At 39.8% G+C, this 16,815-nt stretch overlaps 2 long non-coding RNA genes across 2 annotated transcripts in view; both read right to left on the bottom strand.

Annotated features, from left to right (window-relative positions):
* The window catches only part of LOC113068021 (uncharacterized), a 45,821-nt gene extending 39,754 nt beyond the window's left edge, over window positions 1-6,067 (bottom strand). The window contains exon 1 of the long non-coding RNA XR_003279472.1: window positions 5,976-6,067. This is a non-coding gene — a long non-coding RNA (uncharacterized LOC113068021). The remainder of the gene's footprint in view (window positions 1-5,975) is intronic.
* A 9,135-nt stretch (window positions 6,068-15,202) lies between these two features.
* LOC113067930 (uncharacterized) lies at window positions 15,203-15,784 on the bottom strand. Its single transcript, XR_003279466.1, has 2 exons — window positions 15,717-15,784; window positions 15,203-15,449 (listed from the first exon to the last, which is right to left on the bottom strand). It is a non-coding gene; the product is annotated as an uncharacterized LOC113067930 (long non-coding RNA).
* Between the last annotated feature and the right edge of the window lie 1,031 nt (window positions 15,785-16,815).

Here is a 16,815-nt window from a genome sequence, read left to right as displayed (position 1 = left end):
GGAGGCATCCGAAATAGATGCTCGAGCCACCTCAGCTGGCTCCTCTCTATGTGGAGGACCAACGGCTCTACTCTGAGCTCCTCCCGAGTGACCGAGCTTCTCACCCCATCTCTAAAGGAGTGCCCAGCCACCCAACAGAGAAAGCTCATTTCGGCCGCCTGTATCCGGGATCTTGTCCTTTCGGTCATCACCCACAGCTCATGACCATAGGTGAGAGTAGGAATGTAGATTGACCGGTAAATCGAGAGCTTTGCCTTACAGCTCAGCTCCTTCTTCACCACGACAGACCGGTACAGCGACCGCATTACTGCAGAAGCTGCACCGATCCGTCGGTCAATCTCACGTTCCATCCTTCCCTCACTCGTGAACAAGACCCCAAGATACCTGAACACCTCCACTTGAGGCAGGAACTCTCCACCAATCTGAAGTGGGCAATCCACCCTTTTCCGACTGAGAACCATGGCCTCGGACTTGGAGGTGCTGATTCTCATCCCAGCTGCTTCACACTCGGCTGCAAACCGTCCCAATGCACGCTGAAGGTCCTGGTCTGAGGAGGCCAACACGACAACATAATCCGTAAAAAGCAGCGACTAAATCGTATGGTCCCCAAACACTCTCCGGCCCTTGGCTGCGCCTAGAAATTCTGTCTATAAAAATTATGAACAGAACTGGTGACAAAGGGCAGCCCTGCCGGAGTCCAACATGCACCGGGAACAGGTCTGACTCTCTAAGCAGGGGGCCGCCGACCCCATACTCCCAGAGCACCCTCCACAGGATGTCATGAGGAACACGGTCGAATGCCTTCTCCAAATCCACAAAACACATGTGGACTGGTTGGGCAAACTCCCATTAACCCTCCAGCACCCTGGAAATGGTATAGAGCTGGTCCAGTGTTCCACGACCGGGACGAAAACCACACTGTTCCTCCTGAATCCGAGGTTCCACTATCGGCCGAATTCTCCTCTCCAGTACACTGGCATAGACTTTCCCAGGGAGGCTGAGAAGTGTGATCCCCTATAGTTGGAACACACTCTCCGGTCCCCCTTCTGAAAAGAGGGACCACCACCCTGGTCTGCCAGTCCAGAGGTACTGTCCCCAACCGCCATGTGATGTTGCAGAGGCGTGTCAGCCAAGACAGCCCCACAACATCCAGAGACTTGAGGTACTCGGGGCGGATCTCATCCACCTCAGGTGCCCTGCCACCGAGGAGCTTTTTTACTACCTTGATGACTTCAGCCCGAGTGATGGACGAGTCCTCCTCCGAGTCCCCAGCTACTGCCTATTCAACGGAACACAAGTTGGTGGGATTGAGGAGATCCTCGAAGTATTCCTTCCACCACCCGACGATATCCCCAGTTGAGGTCAACAGGTGCCCATCTCCACTGTAAACAGTGTTGGTAGGGCACTGCTTCCCCCTCCTGAGGCATCAAACAGTTTGCCAGAATCTCTTTGAGGCCAACCGAACTCCTCCCCGGCCCGATTTTTTGCCTCCACGACTACCCGGGACTACCCTTACGGCCACAGCCCCGAGCAGCCGCAGCGACAATGGAGGTGGAGAACATGGTCCACTCGGACTCAATATCTCCAGACTCCCTCGGGATCCGGTTGAAGCTCTGCTGGAGGTGGGAGTTGAAGATCTCTCTGACAGGGGGCTCGGCCAAACGTTCTCAACAGACCCTCACAGTACGCTTGGGTCTGCCGAGCCTGTCCAGCTTCCTCCCCCGCCATCGGATCCAACTCACCACAAGGTGGTGATCAGTTGACAGCTCTGCTCCTCGCTTCACCCGAGTGTCCAAGACTTATGGCGGAAGATCTGATGACACGACCACAAAGTCACAAAGCCTCCGGCCTAGGGTGTCCTGGTGCCAGGTGCACTGATGGACACCCTTATGCTTGAACATGGTGTTCGTCATGGACAAACTGTGGTTAGCACAGAAATCCAATAACAGAACACCGCTCGGGTTCAGGTAAGGATGGGTACCGAAACCCGGTATTAAACTGGCCCCGGGGCTAAATTATGAAAGACCGTAGTATCAGTAAGATCCGACGGTACCGGTTCTGCTTTCGGTACTGGAGGAAAAAAAATAATGTACTATGTATTTTTGCTTATTAATGTTGTCGTGCACATTTAATCTCGCCAAACATTTCTAATGTGCGATCATATTAAGACGTTTGTCCGTTAGATCTGCGTGAACTCTCATGCACGCCGCAGAGGCTGTCTGTGTGTCACACACACACACAACGAGCGCACGCACATGCATTAACTGTACGTAAACTCCTGCTTAATAATAAAGAGTGACGATGGCGAAGAGATTTGCTTAATGTTATCGTGCACATTTTATCTTACCAAACATTTCTAATTTGCGATATCATTAAGACGTTTGTCTGAGAGATCTGCAGGAACTCGCATGCGCTCCGCGGAGGCTGCCTTTCATAAGTCACACACACACACAAGAACGAGCGCGGTACACGCATAACAGTACGAAAACTCCCGCTTAATACAAAGAGTGACGATGGCGGAGAGAGCAAAACGTTCCAAAGTGTGGTTATACTTCACTGGAGTTAATGCTGCCAACCCTCGTTGTCATAAGTGCAAAACAATATTTGCATGTAAGGGCGGAAACACAAGCAATCTGTCAAAGCATCTTTCAAAAGTGCATTATGTGTATCGACTGCCTAGCTAGCCCGTCTCTGGTTGTTGCCCCATCTACAATTTGTTTTGTAAAAAGCGCTATACAAATAAAATAAACTTGAATCTACGTCGGGTATGTATGCTAAAATAGTGTTGAATCAACGTTGTTCACGTCATTTAAAATAAATGTAAAATCTCCCTGGTTTGCTTACCTTATGTAAAAATTCTATTGATTTCTTTTGGGAAAAATGAGAATGAAATCAACATATTTTCTAATTGTTTTTAAAATTCCAAATAAGGAAAAATCAGTATGTAAATGTAAACATTTATTTGGTTAACTTAAAAGCACAGCACCTCAAGTTAGTTTACAAAATAGCCAATTGCCACATTTTGCAACCTTTATATATATATATATTAGGGGTGTAACGATACGCGTATTCGTATTGAACCGTTCGGTACGACGCTTTTGGTTCGGTACGCGGTACGCATTATGTATACCGAACGGTTCGTTGGAGTAATTAATTATATTTGAAAAAAAAAAAAAAAGAGAGAGAGAAATATAATGATATGCGTTCAACAAGGTAGCCCAATAACCCAAACAACTGTAACAGGCAACGCCCCTGAAACTCCCGAAGAAGAAAAAAACACCAACTTATATGTTTATGTTAGGCTACTCAGCAGGCGCTCGCTCACTCAGTTCGCGCTGAAGGCTCGTTGCAAAATAGCCAATGCGTTTAACACACTAGAAATGAGAAGATCCTCCAATAACCAACAGGTCTGGTGTTTGGGTGCACTTTGGATTCCCTTTAAGCTATAATGGTGATGGCAAGAGAGTGGTGGATAAAAAAACAACGGTATGTCGCATCTGCAACATGACAGGGTACACCAGCGGGAATACAAAAAAAAAAAAACACCAGCGGGAATATCTGGGATATATGCGTCAGTACTATCTGGGAAAAGACGAAAAAAAGGAGAAACATGCACGCAGCAAACTATCCCTGCAGCATTTAGACACTATAGCTTACAGGGAATCCAACCCAAACACCAGACCTGTTGGTTATTTTAGGATCTTATATTTCTGGTCTGTTAAATGCATTCGACATTTTGCAACGAGCCTTCAGCGCGTGCTGAGTGAGCGAGCGCCTTAGGGGCCATTCACATATCGTGCCTAAAAACGCATGGAAAACGCTAAGCGCGTCTTTCTCCTCCTTTCCAAAGCGCTCGGGCAGAAGCGCTCATGAGGTGTCTGTCTTTGCTAAGCAACAATGACGTGCTCTCTCCATGAGACGCGGAAATTTCAGCGAAGGATAAATGGATTTGCAGCTCTAAAAATCGCTTGCAGTAGCTCTGCTACTAAATTTATTTCAAAATTGCAATCCATATACAACTATGATCAGCTGATCCTTGATCTTGGCTGAGCTCTCAACGTTGTTACGGGAAAGGATGAAGCTGATTGGTTGGTTCTTGTCACATGACCCGCGGTGCGCTTGCGGCATTCTGAAAAGTTGAGATGTTTTTACATTTTGCTGTATCTAAAACGTATCGAACCGAACCGAACCGAACCGTGACATCAGTGTATCGTATCGAACCGAACCGTGAATTTTGTGAACCGTTACACCCCTAATATATATATATATATATATATATATATATATATATATATATATATATATATATATATATATATATATATATATATTTTTTTTTTTTTTTTTTTTAGCTGCAGATACTATGAACCAACCAACTCCTCCTAACACCTCTGGTCCAAGACAGGCCCATTATTAATTTTACATAAATAAATAAAATAAATGTTAATTCTGTTCTCAACTTGTTCTTTAAAAAAAAAACACACAACACAAAGTACTGATAAGAATACCGTTAAAGTACCGGACCGTTAAGCAGTATCGGTAAGAGTAGTAATACCGTTAAAACCTTAACGATACCCATCTCTAGGTTCAGGTCAGGGGGGCCGTTCCTCCCAATCACGCCCCTCCAGGTGTCATTGTCCCTGCCCACGTGAGCGTTGAAGTCCCCCAGTAGAACGACGGAGTCTCCAGTCGGAGCACTTTCCAGCACCCCTCCCAGAGACTCCAAGAGGGCCAGGTAGTCCGCACCGCACATCTAAAATAAAATTTAAATTTGTTTACATATATGTGTACTGTGTATATTTATTATGTATGTATAAATACCAACCCGATCTCACGGCAATTCGTACATATTTTACGAGGTGGCTTAATCCACACTCGTACAAATTATTTTACAAGTTGCACAATTCATATGAATTTGTACGAATTACCTACATCTAACCCCGCCCCTAAACCTAACCATCACTGGAGTTTAGACAAATCGTATAAAATCGTACGAGTGAGATCCTACAAATTCATAAGAATAAGCCACCTCGTAAAATACGTACGAATCGGTCGTGAGATAGCGTTGTAAATACACACATGCATGTATACATTTCAGTAAAATATGTGCATATATCTATATGTAATACAAATTATATGAATATAAAAACAATATATTCATCTAAATACATTTGTGTTTATATATACATAAAAAATATACACACACATTATGTAAACAAAAACTTTTTCATGCAATTAATGTTGATAAATATTAGTACAAGTATATGCAATTGTTTTTGAATAGATTTTTTGGGGGTTTATCTACTTTTTTATGGAAAAAGTTACATGTTGATACTTTCAAGTGTTTAATTTTGTGTTCCTTTGAAAATAAATCATCAAACTGGTTCAAACAACATGAGGAGCAGCAAAGATTTAAAGCTTAAAAAAATAATTTAAAGCTTGTGACTTTATTTTCAAGTACATTTTAAGCACAGATTAATTGTATTAAAATATAAAAAAGTGCAATAATATCCATAAACATAAATTAAAGGCAATACAATACATATGACCATGTATCTAAAGTGCATATATTAGTATCTAAAAGTATCTTTTGAACAGGTACTGGGGTCCAGTGACAGCTTTTCTACCCTTTTCCGCAATACTGAGCTGTTATTGTAAAAAAAAAAGCTTCTGTTCATCCATCCAGTCCTAATGAACCAGTGCCTGTTGATACCTTTGTCAGGATGGTTGAGCTGAAAGATGTTGGGTTGAGCTGGATCATCCGGCAGCACCACCATCAAGCCCACAACGCACACTTTCTTACACGGCGAAGACTTGTACTATGTGTTACACAGAGTGAGATTCCATAAAATGTTATTTTTTATATCAAATGATAATTTATTTCTTCATTTTTCATGTATTTAAAAATAAATAAAATGTATTATTCTAATAATTCATTATTTATTTAAATCGATATAAATCTTTGCATCACTCACATGTTTCCGTTCTGTGGCTCGCAGGGCTTTGGATCCGTAGAATATGAGAGTGGAACCACAAAGTTTGATCCAATACCGCGTCCACGAGGCAAGCTGAATAAAAAACAACCAAACAATATGAACAATGATGCAAACTCAACTAAACAGAGCTGGGCAATACTCTCTAAATATATGTGACATATAAATTCCTGTAGCTCAAAGAAGAGAACATGACAGAAAATCAGTATTTAATTCCTAGCGATCTAATGTTCACCTGCAATGCAAAGCAATGCAAGTATCTGGCAAACACATTCATAGTAATGCAGGGATATCTTTTAGGATTTTATTTTTTAGATACACCAATGAATGAAGAAATATTTTCTGATGTTTAGTTTTTGTATATGCGGATCACTAGATGGAGTGCTTGAGTCAAAGATTCGGTTCATTCAAAGCCACAGTGATGCACTTTCTGGTCAGTGTGAAGGTTTTCTAAAATATTGTCATGAATCTTTTACCAAATAAAGTTCAAGCTAAAAAATTTGGCATTTTAAAAACGGATTCTTTGCCGTTGAACTGAAATGACTGAACCTTTTTGCATATTTTCTGGCAAAAAAAATATTTTGGATATATATTTCTTCAAATGTGACATATGTGAATGCATATAATTATATATATATATATATATATATATATATATATATATATATATATATATATATATATATATATATATACAGGTGCATCTCAATAAATTATAATGTCATGGAAAAGTTAATTTATTTCAGGAATTCAACTCAAATTGTGAAACTCGTTTATTAAATAAATTCAGTGCACACAGACTGAAGTAGTTTAAATCTTTGGTTCTATTAATTGTGATGATTTTGACTTACATTTAACAAAAACCCACCAATTCACTGTCTCAACAAATTAATATAGTTCATCCCTCATGAAAAAAAAAATATTGCAGTATATTGGAAAATATTATGTAATATATTAGGCATATATTCTTATATATATTTATTTTTTCCAATATATTGCAATATATTGAAAGCGGCAATCATTTGTATATTTTGCAGTATATTATATAATATAAGTATCATCAATATATTACTAAATGTATTCAAATATATAAAATATTAGAAAATAAAAAGGGAAAATAATATATTACAATATATCACAATATATTTTAAGAAATATATTGGTAAATATATTTTTCTTTCGTAAGGGATAAGACCAATAATAATAATAATAATAATAATAATAATAATAATAATAATAAACATTTTAAGCTAATTGTTGGCCTTCTGGAAAGTATGTTCATTAACTGTACATGTACTCAATACTTGGTAGGGGCTCCTTTTGCTTTAATTACTGCCTCAATTCAGCGTGGCATGGAGATGATCAGTTTGTGGCACTGCTGAGGTGGTCTGGAAGCCCAGGTTTCTTTCACAGTGGCCTTCAGCTCATCTGTATTGTTTGGTCTCTTGTTTCTCATCTTCCTCTTGACAATAGCCCATAGATTCTCTCTGGGGTTCAGCTCTGGTGTGTTTGCTGGCAGTCAAGCACACCAACACCATGGTCATTTAACCAACTTTTGGTGCTTTTGGCAGTGTGGGCAGGTGCCAAATCCTGCTGGAAAATGAAATCAGCATCTTCAAAAAGCTGGTCAGCAGAAGGAAGCATGAAGTGCTCCAACATTTCTTGGTAAAAGGGTGCAGTGACTTTGGTTTTCAAAAAACACAATGGACCAACACCAGCAGATGACATTGCACCACAAATCATCACAGTCTGTGGAAACTTAACACTGGACTTCAAGCAACTTGAGCTTCTCCACCCTTCCTCCAGACTCTTGGACCTTGGTTTCCAAATGAAATACAAAACTTGCTCTCATCTAAAAAAGAGGACTTTGGACCACTGGGCAATAGTCTAGTTCTTCTTCTCCTTAGCCCAGGTAAGATGCCTCTGACGTTGTCTGTGGTTCAGTAAATCTCTTGACACGTCTGTGTGTGGTGGCTCTTGATGCCTTGACCCCAGCCTCAGTCTATTCCTTGTGAAGTTCACTCAAATTCTTGAATCATTTTGCTTGACAATCCTCATAAGGCTGCGGTTCTCTTGGTTGGTTGTGCATCTTTTTTTTCGCACACTTTTTCCTTCCACTCAACTTTCTGTTAACATGCTTGGATACAGCACTCTGTGAACAGCCAGCTTCATTGGCAATGAATGTTTGTGGCTTACCCTCCTTGTGAAGGGTGTCAATGATTGTCTTCTGGACAACTGTCAGATCAGCAGTCTTCACCATGATTGTGTAGCCTAATGAACCAAACTGAGAGACCATTTTAAAGGCTCAGGAAACCTTTACAGGTGTTTTGAGAGGTGATAAGCTGATTGGCATGTCACCATATTCTGATTTGTTGAGATCTTGAATTGGTGGGTTTTTGTTAAATGTGAGCCAAAATCATCACAATTAAAAGAACCAAAGACTTAAACTACTTCAGTCTGTGTGCATTGAATTTATTTAATACACGAGTTTCACAATTTGATTTGAAATAAATGAACTTTTCCACAACATTCTAATTTATTGAGATTCACCTGTTCCCTTATGACACAAAAATACATTGCAGTATATTGGAAAATTTCATGTAATATATTAGGCATATATTCTTATATATATTTATTTTTTTTCCAATATATTGCAATATATTGAAAGCGGCAATCATTTGTATATTTTGAAATATATTATATGATATATGTATCATCAATATATTATTAAATGTATTCAAATATATAAAATATTAGAAAATAAAAAGGGAAAATAATATATTACAATATATCACAATAGATTTTAAGAAATATATTGGTAAATATATTTTCCTTTCGTAAGGGTTTATATGCAATCATTTTCTTTAATGATTTTAAGATTTTAATGGGACAGTAATTATTATTATCCAAGAACAATTCTTTTTCCCAAAATGTTTATATTGGCTAAAGGCATGTGCAAATAAGCAGTAAACTGTACAAAATTTGAAAATAAAAAGTCTAATTTTAAGAAATTACACATAGGCCTACACAATAATACTAATAAAATAATATATATATATATATATATATATATATATATATATATATATATATATATATATATATATATATACACATAATATTACATAATATACATACATAATATTACATAATCTACTTCAATTTGCCTTCTGAATTATTTGCGTGTTCTTTTGTTATTTGGTGGAACATAGTTCGTAGTTTGGGGAAAAAGGAGGCGGGAACTGGCAAACATAAAATCAATTTAAACCTGTACCCATCACACGAAACCTGTCATTTCTCCCTCAGCAGCAACTAAACTGTTTTGCAATTCAACTTGGACATGAGAAGTACATTGTATCTGACGATTAAAGTTTTTGTCATAAGTACATAGTAGTTAAAAGACACCTAATTTAAAGTGGGACCAACATGGGTTTAATTTTGTCATGGTTGGTAAACCGTGATCTCTGGGTTTTGCACTTTGTGGTGAAGTCTGTGTGTTTCGCGTCTGCACTGATTAGTTTGTGGGCGTCTCCATTAATTGTCATCAGCAGCAGCTGTCACTCATCACTCTCCCTCTATATAATGGCTTGTCTCACATCTTGTGTTTGTGAGAGCGTTGTTTCATGTCGGTTAATTGTGTTTTGCTTTCTGTGTTCTACATTTGGATGTTCGTGTCTTCCCCCGGAATCTCGTCCACTCATCGCAACCATCACAAGCATCACTACTTACCTTCGGCTCGATTTCCCGCAGTACCTGTGCCACCCTCTCCTGCTGCCAACTCACCACCACCATCTGGATTCCTCACCGCCTTCCACCATCTTGGATTGTGTCTTCTTCCCAGTGTTGTTTGTGTTCCAGTTTGATTGGTTTCTATCTTTAATTAAAACTTTGTTCATACTCGCACTTGTTTCCAGCTTCTCCTTCACCCAGTCGTCACAGAACGCTCTCACCATCATGGAAGCAGCGAGCACCACCTCCTTGTCTGACTTTATCCACCACAGCGTCAATCGTATGGATCAGTAGCAGGAGAGCATTGCAAACACCGGACACACTATCCAAGCGCTGGTGACACAGGTGTCCGATCTCACCCAGCTCACCTCTCCCACTGCGCCCATCACACCGCCTGTGCCGCCCGTCCCCCAGGAATCCTTCCAGGATCACTTCCGGCCAGAGCCGCAACTTCTGGCGCCAGAGAATTATTCTGGTGAGCCAACTTTCTGCAAGACTTTCCTTAACAAGTGTTCCATGCACTTTGCTTTACAGCTCTGCACCTTCGCTACCGAGGAGTCGAAGGTTGCGTTTACCCTGAATTTACTATCCGGCAAAGCCACCTTATGGGGGAAGGCGGTGTGGGAAAACTCGTTCCACACCCTCTCGGAAGAAATGAAACTGGTCTTCGAACAAGCTGCGGCCGGCAGGGAAGCCGCCTACCAGCTCTCAGACCTGCATCAAGGGAGATCTTCAGTCACGGATTATTCCATCCAGTTCCGCACCCTGGCAGCCGCGTGCCAGTGGAACGATTGCTCAGATCAGGCAATCATTGCGAAACCATATCCTTTTTTCATATTGACACCCCCGTACCTAGAGCTACCTAGAGCTGAACAACATAACGATAAGTTACCTATCCGTTGCCACTTATGTCTTCAGCTTTTGAGAGGTTACAGGGAGCATCCGTATTCACAAAATTGGATTTACGTAATGCTTATCATTTGGTCCGCATCAGGAAGTGGGATGAATGGAAAACTGCCTTTAACACCCCTAGAGGGCACTTTGATTACTTGGTGATGCTGATTGGGCTCTCCAACTCGCCAGAGGTTTTCCAAGCACTCGTTAATGACGTGTTGAGAGATATGGTAGATCAGTTTATATATGTTTACCTGGATGACATACTGATATTTTCTTTATCTCTCCAGGAACACATTCAACACATCAGACGAGTGCTCCAGAGATTACTTGAGATAAGGTTTTTTTGTCAAGGCGGAGAAATGCGTATTCCATGCACAGTCTGTTCCCTTCCTAGGCTATATTGTCTCGTCCGAGGGAATACGTATGGACCCTGACAAGGATAAGGCTGTGATAGATTGGCCATCTCCAGATTCCCGTAAGGCCCTACAGAGGTTTCTGGGGTTTCTATCTGCTTTTTATTCACAATTACAGCCAACTAGCCTCACCTCTGACGGCCCTGACCTCTCCCAGTACTCCGTTCAGGTGGCCAGACGCAGCTGAAATTACGTTCACTAACCTCAAAAGCCGCTTCATTACGGCTCCCATCCTTGTGGCCCCTGACCCCACACAGCAGTTCGTGGTGGAGGTTGACGCATCAGAGGTGGGGGTAGGAGCATTGCTGTACCAACGTGCTGCCTCGGACGATAAGGTACATCCATGCGCATTTTTCTCCCATCGTTTATCTCCTGCTGAACGCAATTATGACATTGGTAAAAGAGAATTGTTGGCCATCAAATTAGATTTAGAGGAGTGGCGTCACTGGTTGGAAGGCTCAGGGGTACCTTTCATTGTTTGGACCGATCATAAGAATTTAGAGTACATTAGAACTGCCAAAAGACTCAATTCCAGGCAGGCTCGGTGGGCACTTTTTTTTGGGTGCTTTGATTTTACTCTATCATACCGCCCGAGTTCCAAAAATGTCAAACCCGATTCGTCTTTTTGATCCCTCCGTCCTGAGAGAGTAGTTGTCTCAGCACTCGTATGGGAGGTCGAGTCGAAGGTCAAGACGGCCTTAGAAGGGGTAATGCCTCCGCCCGGTTGTCCACCGAATCATTTATTTGTGTTAAGGTCCGAAGTCATTCAGTGGGGTCACTGCTCTAACGTTGCTTGTCATCCAGGGATAAGTCGTACTAATGGGTTAGTTAAACAATGATTCTGTTTGCCACTTATGGCTCGTGATGTCCACGATTTAGTTTTGGCTTGTTCAGTTTGCGCCAGTGGTAAGTCATCTAATTTACCTCCTGATGGGCTCCTTCAACCGCTGTCTGTCCCTTCGAGACCATGGTCCCACATCGCACTAGATTTTGTTACCACCCTCCCGCCCTCTAATGGCATGACGGTCATTTTGACCGTAGTGGACCGGTTCTCGAAGGTGGCACATTTCATCCCCTTACCCAAATTACTGACAGCCAAGGAGACAGCGGTCACTGTCCTAATATCAACGTCTTTCAGCTTCATGGCCTCCCGGTAGACATGGTCTCTGACAGGGTATCTCAATTTATATCCAAAATTTGGAAAGAATTTTGTAAGTTGCTAGGAGTGTCAGTAAGCTTGTATTCGGGTTATCATCCCCAGAGTAACGGGCAGTCTCAGTGAGCCAACCAAGATTTAGAGAGGACGTTGCGATGTTTGGTCTCCAAGAATCCTTCTTCCTGGAGCCAACAACTCTCTATGGTAGTACGCTCACAATTCGTTACCAGTGTCAGCTACGGGCCTTTCTCCGTTCCAGTGCAGCTTAGGTTACCAGCCACAAGTTTTTCCCAATCTGGAATCTGAAGTCGTGGTCCCCTCAGCTCACACGTTTGTCCAGAGGTGTCACCTAGAGCAGAGCCCGCGAGACTCTGCTACGAGTGAAGGAGCACACTAAGGCCAAGGCTGATCGCCACCGGTCAAAGCCTCCCATTTACATCATGGGTCAAAAAGTGTGGCTTTCTACCAATAACATTCCTCTGCGATCCGTATCTAATAAGTTAGCTCCCAAATTATTTGCCCGTTTACTATCACCTAGATCATTAGTCCGGTGACAGTCTGCCTCAAACTACCTCCAGCGTACAGGAGGATAAATGCCGCTTTTCATGTGTCCAAAATTAAACCCGTGTTTTATGCACGTATTAATCCGCCTACTCCGGTTCCCCCGCCGCCGCGTCTCGTAGATGGGGAACAGACTTATTTGGTTAATCTTATTCTGGACTTGAGACAGAGGGGGCGAGGATTGCAGTACCTGGTGGACTGGGAGGGTTAGGGTCCGGAGGAGAGGAGTTAGGTACCTGCTAGGGACATATTGGATCACTCCCTTATTGATGATTACAATCAGCAGGTAGGCCCTTCTGGGAACTCTAGGAGGCGTTCTTAGAGGGGGGGGGGGTGCTGTCATGGTTGGTAAACCGTGATCTCTGGGTTTTGCACTTTGTGGTGAAGTCTGTGTGTTTTGCGTCTGCACTGATTAGTTTATGGGCGTCTCCGTTAATTGTCATCAGCAGCAGCTGTCACTCATCACTCTCCCTCTATATAATGGCTTATTTCACATCTTGTGTTTGTGAGAGAGTTGTTTCATGTCGGTTAACTGTGTTTTGCTTTCTGTGTTGTTCTGCGTTTGGATGTCCATGTCTTCCCCCGGAACCTCGTCCACTCATCGCAACCATCACAAGCATCACAACTTACCTTCAGCTCGATTCCCCGCAGTTCCTGTGCCACCCTCTCCTGCTGCCAACTCACCACCACCATCTGGATTCCTCACCACCTTCCACCATCTTGCATTGTGTCTTCTTCCCAGTGTTGTTTGTTTGGTTTCTGTCTTTAATTAAAACTTTCTTACTCGCACTTGTTTCCAGCTTCTACTTCGCCACAAATTTTCTTTAATCAAAATATTGTTACATATTTACATATTACTCATTTTTATGTGGGTATGTTTTTGAGCGGTTTTGTGAATGTTCAGGATTTTAAAAATTATGTTCATCATCTCACAATTCAAAAGAAGTATTTCCCGTACTTGTGAGATGGAATAAACAGAAAATATGTGTTTTATCCTTTGTGATCGTGATATAAAAAACTGTCACGCTGATGTACAAGGAACCATTTAGAAGTTAAACAAATCTAACAAACACTAAAAATATAATATCCAAAGTATTATATCGAAAAAGAGTCAAATTGAGCATCTGCTAATGAATTCAAATTTGCATTTATTTTTAGCATTGAGTGAAACCTGATTGTGTGTCACTATAACAATATTCTGGTTATAGTTTTTCCAGAAAGGATAGACCGTCATGAAGAGGAGGGAAAATCATGATTTATGTTAAAGATATTTTAAATTAAAAAGGCAAAAAACTGCATATTTTGAGCAATTTATTGCAGAATCATGAGAAAATAATGAACAATAATGAACAAATGAAATGACTGCTGTTTCACAGTGGCTGCAAAATAACTGTTTGACCTTGAATTTTTCAAAAACCATCTCATCTAACATGTTTTTCAGTAAGAAGAATGGAATGTTTTTATGATTAAGATCAATCAAAAAGCAAGACAATAATAATTTTCAATATTTAGGTTATTTTAGATTCTCATTTAAAATTGGATGTGCATGTACAAGAGACTGTGTAGAACAATCAGAACAAACTTGAATTGTTTTTATATGACTAGACTGTTTATATATATATATATATATATATATATATATACAAACACACACACACACAAGCATGAAATGGTCTTTTGCACACTTGTCTTACTGTGTGGATTGTCTGGAATCAGGTTTCTCAACTGACTATCAAAACTGTAATCTCTATATTAACAAACACTGAACATTCTGAACCAGAAACCAATTCGATGGTATCATTGCAATAATCAAAAATATAGTTTGACTAGTTTTGAAAATTTTACAAATGAGTCTCTTAATAAAATGTTTTTTAAATGAGTTACAAATAACTTAATCCTGCTCCAGAAATTATATGCAAATTCATAACAAAACAGTGGAAAAACTACATTTGCACAATCTACATTTTTAGTTTCAGAAATATTTTAAAGAAATCTGTAAAATTGTAAAAAAAAAAAGAAAAGAAAAAGAAAGACGGTTTATTAACACTGATGGTCGTACACAGTTTCAGCTTTCTTGTATTATTGTTATATTTTAATTCTTGTTTAGTTTTTTGGTATAATTATTGCTTTATTGTTAAATATTGTTTTGTATAAAGAAGCCTAACCAGGGACTGGGACTGCAAATTAGTCTTTGGCTAGAAGCCTGTATGTGGAACATCAGCTGCTTGAAATTGTAGCAATATTATACTGCATTATCCCTAATAAATAAATCTATGAATCAAAACTGAGCTTTTGTATGATATATTTCTGTTTTGAGTTATTAAAAAAACATATTCAGTCATTGAAGTCAATAAAATCTTAAAATCTGACAACCTTATATTTATTTTTAGTTATTTCAGCATTCAACATTTGAGTGAACGTTGTTCAGTAAACACACTGACTCTGGAGGATTTGATTATGGAGTTTAATATTGAGGAATGAAATGGTTTCAGTTGTTCCTCTATACAGTATGGCAGTTCATTGCATGTGTCTGTTATTAAACCAAGACTATTTCTGTACGTGTTCAGAATGAATCAGCAGGTCAACAACGGATTTGGGGTACTGGATTGTAGTCACAATCGGTTTATTTTCAGGACAGGGAAGAGGCTGAAATATCAACGCGTGAACACACACTCCATCCCCATCTGCATCAACCAGCACCTGACAGAGAGAGAAAAATAACTAGGGTTTAATGTAGACAAACACTTTACAAGTTTGACTACATTTGGACAGCAATGCTACAATGTTAAGAAAAGTTTTATCTTATGCAAATGTATGAAGCTTGACTTGATGCATTTTAACTTTCAGTGAGGACGGATTCATTATTTGCAACATCATCACACCTGCTTAGGACACACAGTGTTAGTTTGTGAGATTTACGATCTCATAATCCATGAAAAATACAAACAAACAAAAATATTGATTTACCTTGAACATGTAATTTATTCCTGCCACAACCTGAGAAGAATAGACCACAGGAATGAAAATCTTAAAATTAGTTCCAACCTTCTTTTCTATCTCTGGCCTCAGCTGAAGAAAGAGAGAAACATTATCATTATGGTCACAATAAGGATCGTTTTTTTTAACAGATAAGAGTTAACTACATTAGTAAATGTTGAACTATTAATAAATACAGTATTTTAAATATTGTACATCACTTTTGATGAGTTAAGAGTTCTCAATAAAGGAATAATCAAGAGCAATTATTTATCTATATGTTATTAAATCTGAATTTATTGCATAGATAGGCACTTGCATATATCATCATATCGTGCTACAAGGGTATAAAAATTTTAAATTGAACTAAAACAAAACAAACCCCAAACAAACAAATAATCAGTTTTGTGCAAACAAAATTACAGCACCAAAACATACAAATCAGCTCACTAGTAATAGACAGTGTTTTTAATTTAGGAGTGAATTTGTGTCTCATACCTCAGAACAAATCTTTTTCATCTCTGGATCGAACAGTTTAATGTCGGTCCAGCCTCCACACAGTGACATTTCTGCAGTGTTGATGATCAGAGAAGAGAAGAGGAGAGTTAATCAGTCAGTCCGACTCCCAGAGCAACAGTCCTGCACTTTTAAAGTTAAGATCACATGACCTGAAGAATTGTGGGAGGTGATTGCACAAATGTCGCAGTGAACCGTCGTTAGATGTTTGTTTAAATCACCTAACCTGAATGTAAGGCAAAAGTAATGATGTGTAATAAATAAGTAATAAAGCACAATATATAAATTCCTCATTCATTCATTCATTCATTCATTCATTCATTTATTTATTCATTCATTTATTAATTCATTGTTTCCAAGCATCTTTGAAGAAAATAACATTATGTGTATAATGCTTCATATAAGACCAAATTGTAGGGCAATTATTATAATTTTGTTTTCAAAAGATGTTTCAACGTGGGTCAGTTTGGTTCTAGTAAGAGGTTAAAATGCTGGTTGGTTTCCTTGTATTAACAAATTAAAAAAAATTTTCACTATTGTGCTAAGAAGTCTCTGGGTTAATTTTACACTGTTT

The sequence above is a fragment of the Carassius auratus genome, linkage group LG30F (genome assembly GCF_003368295.1).
Source record: "Carassius auratus strain Wakin linkage group LG30F, ASM336829v1, whole genome shotgun sequence".
Classification (NCBI taxonomy): domain Eukaryota; kingdom Metazoa; phylum Chordata; class Actinopteri; order Cypriniformes; family Cyprinidae; genus Carassius; species Carassius auratus.
This window is presented reverse-complemented; position numbering and strand designations above follow the sequence as displayed.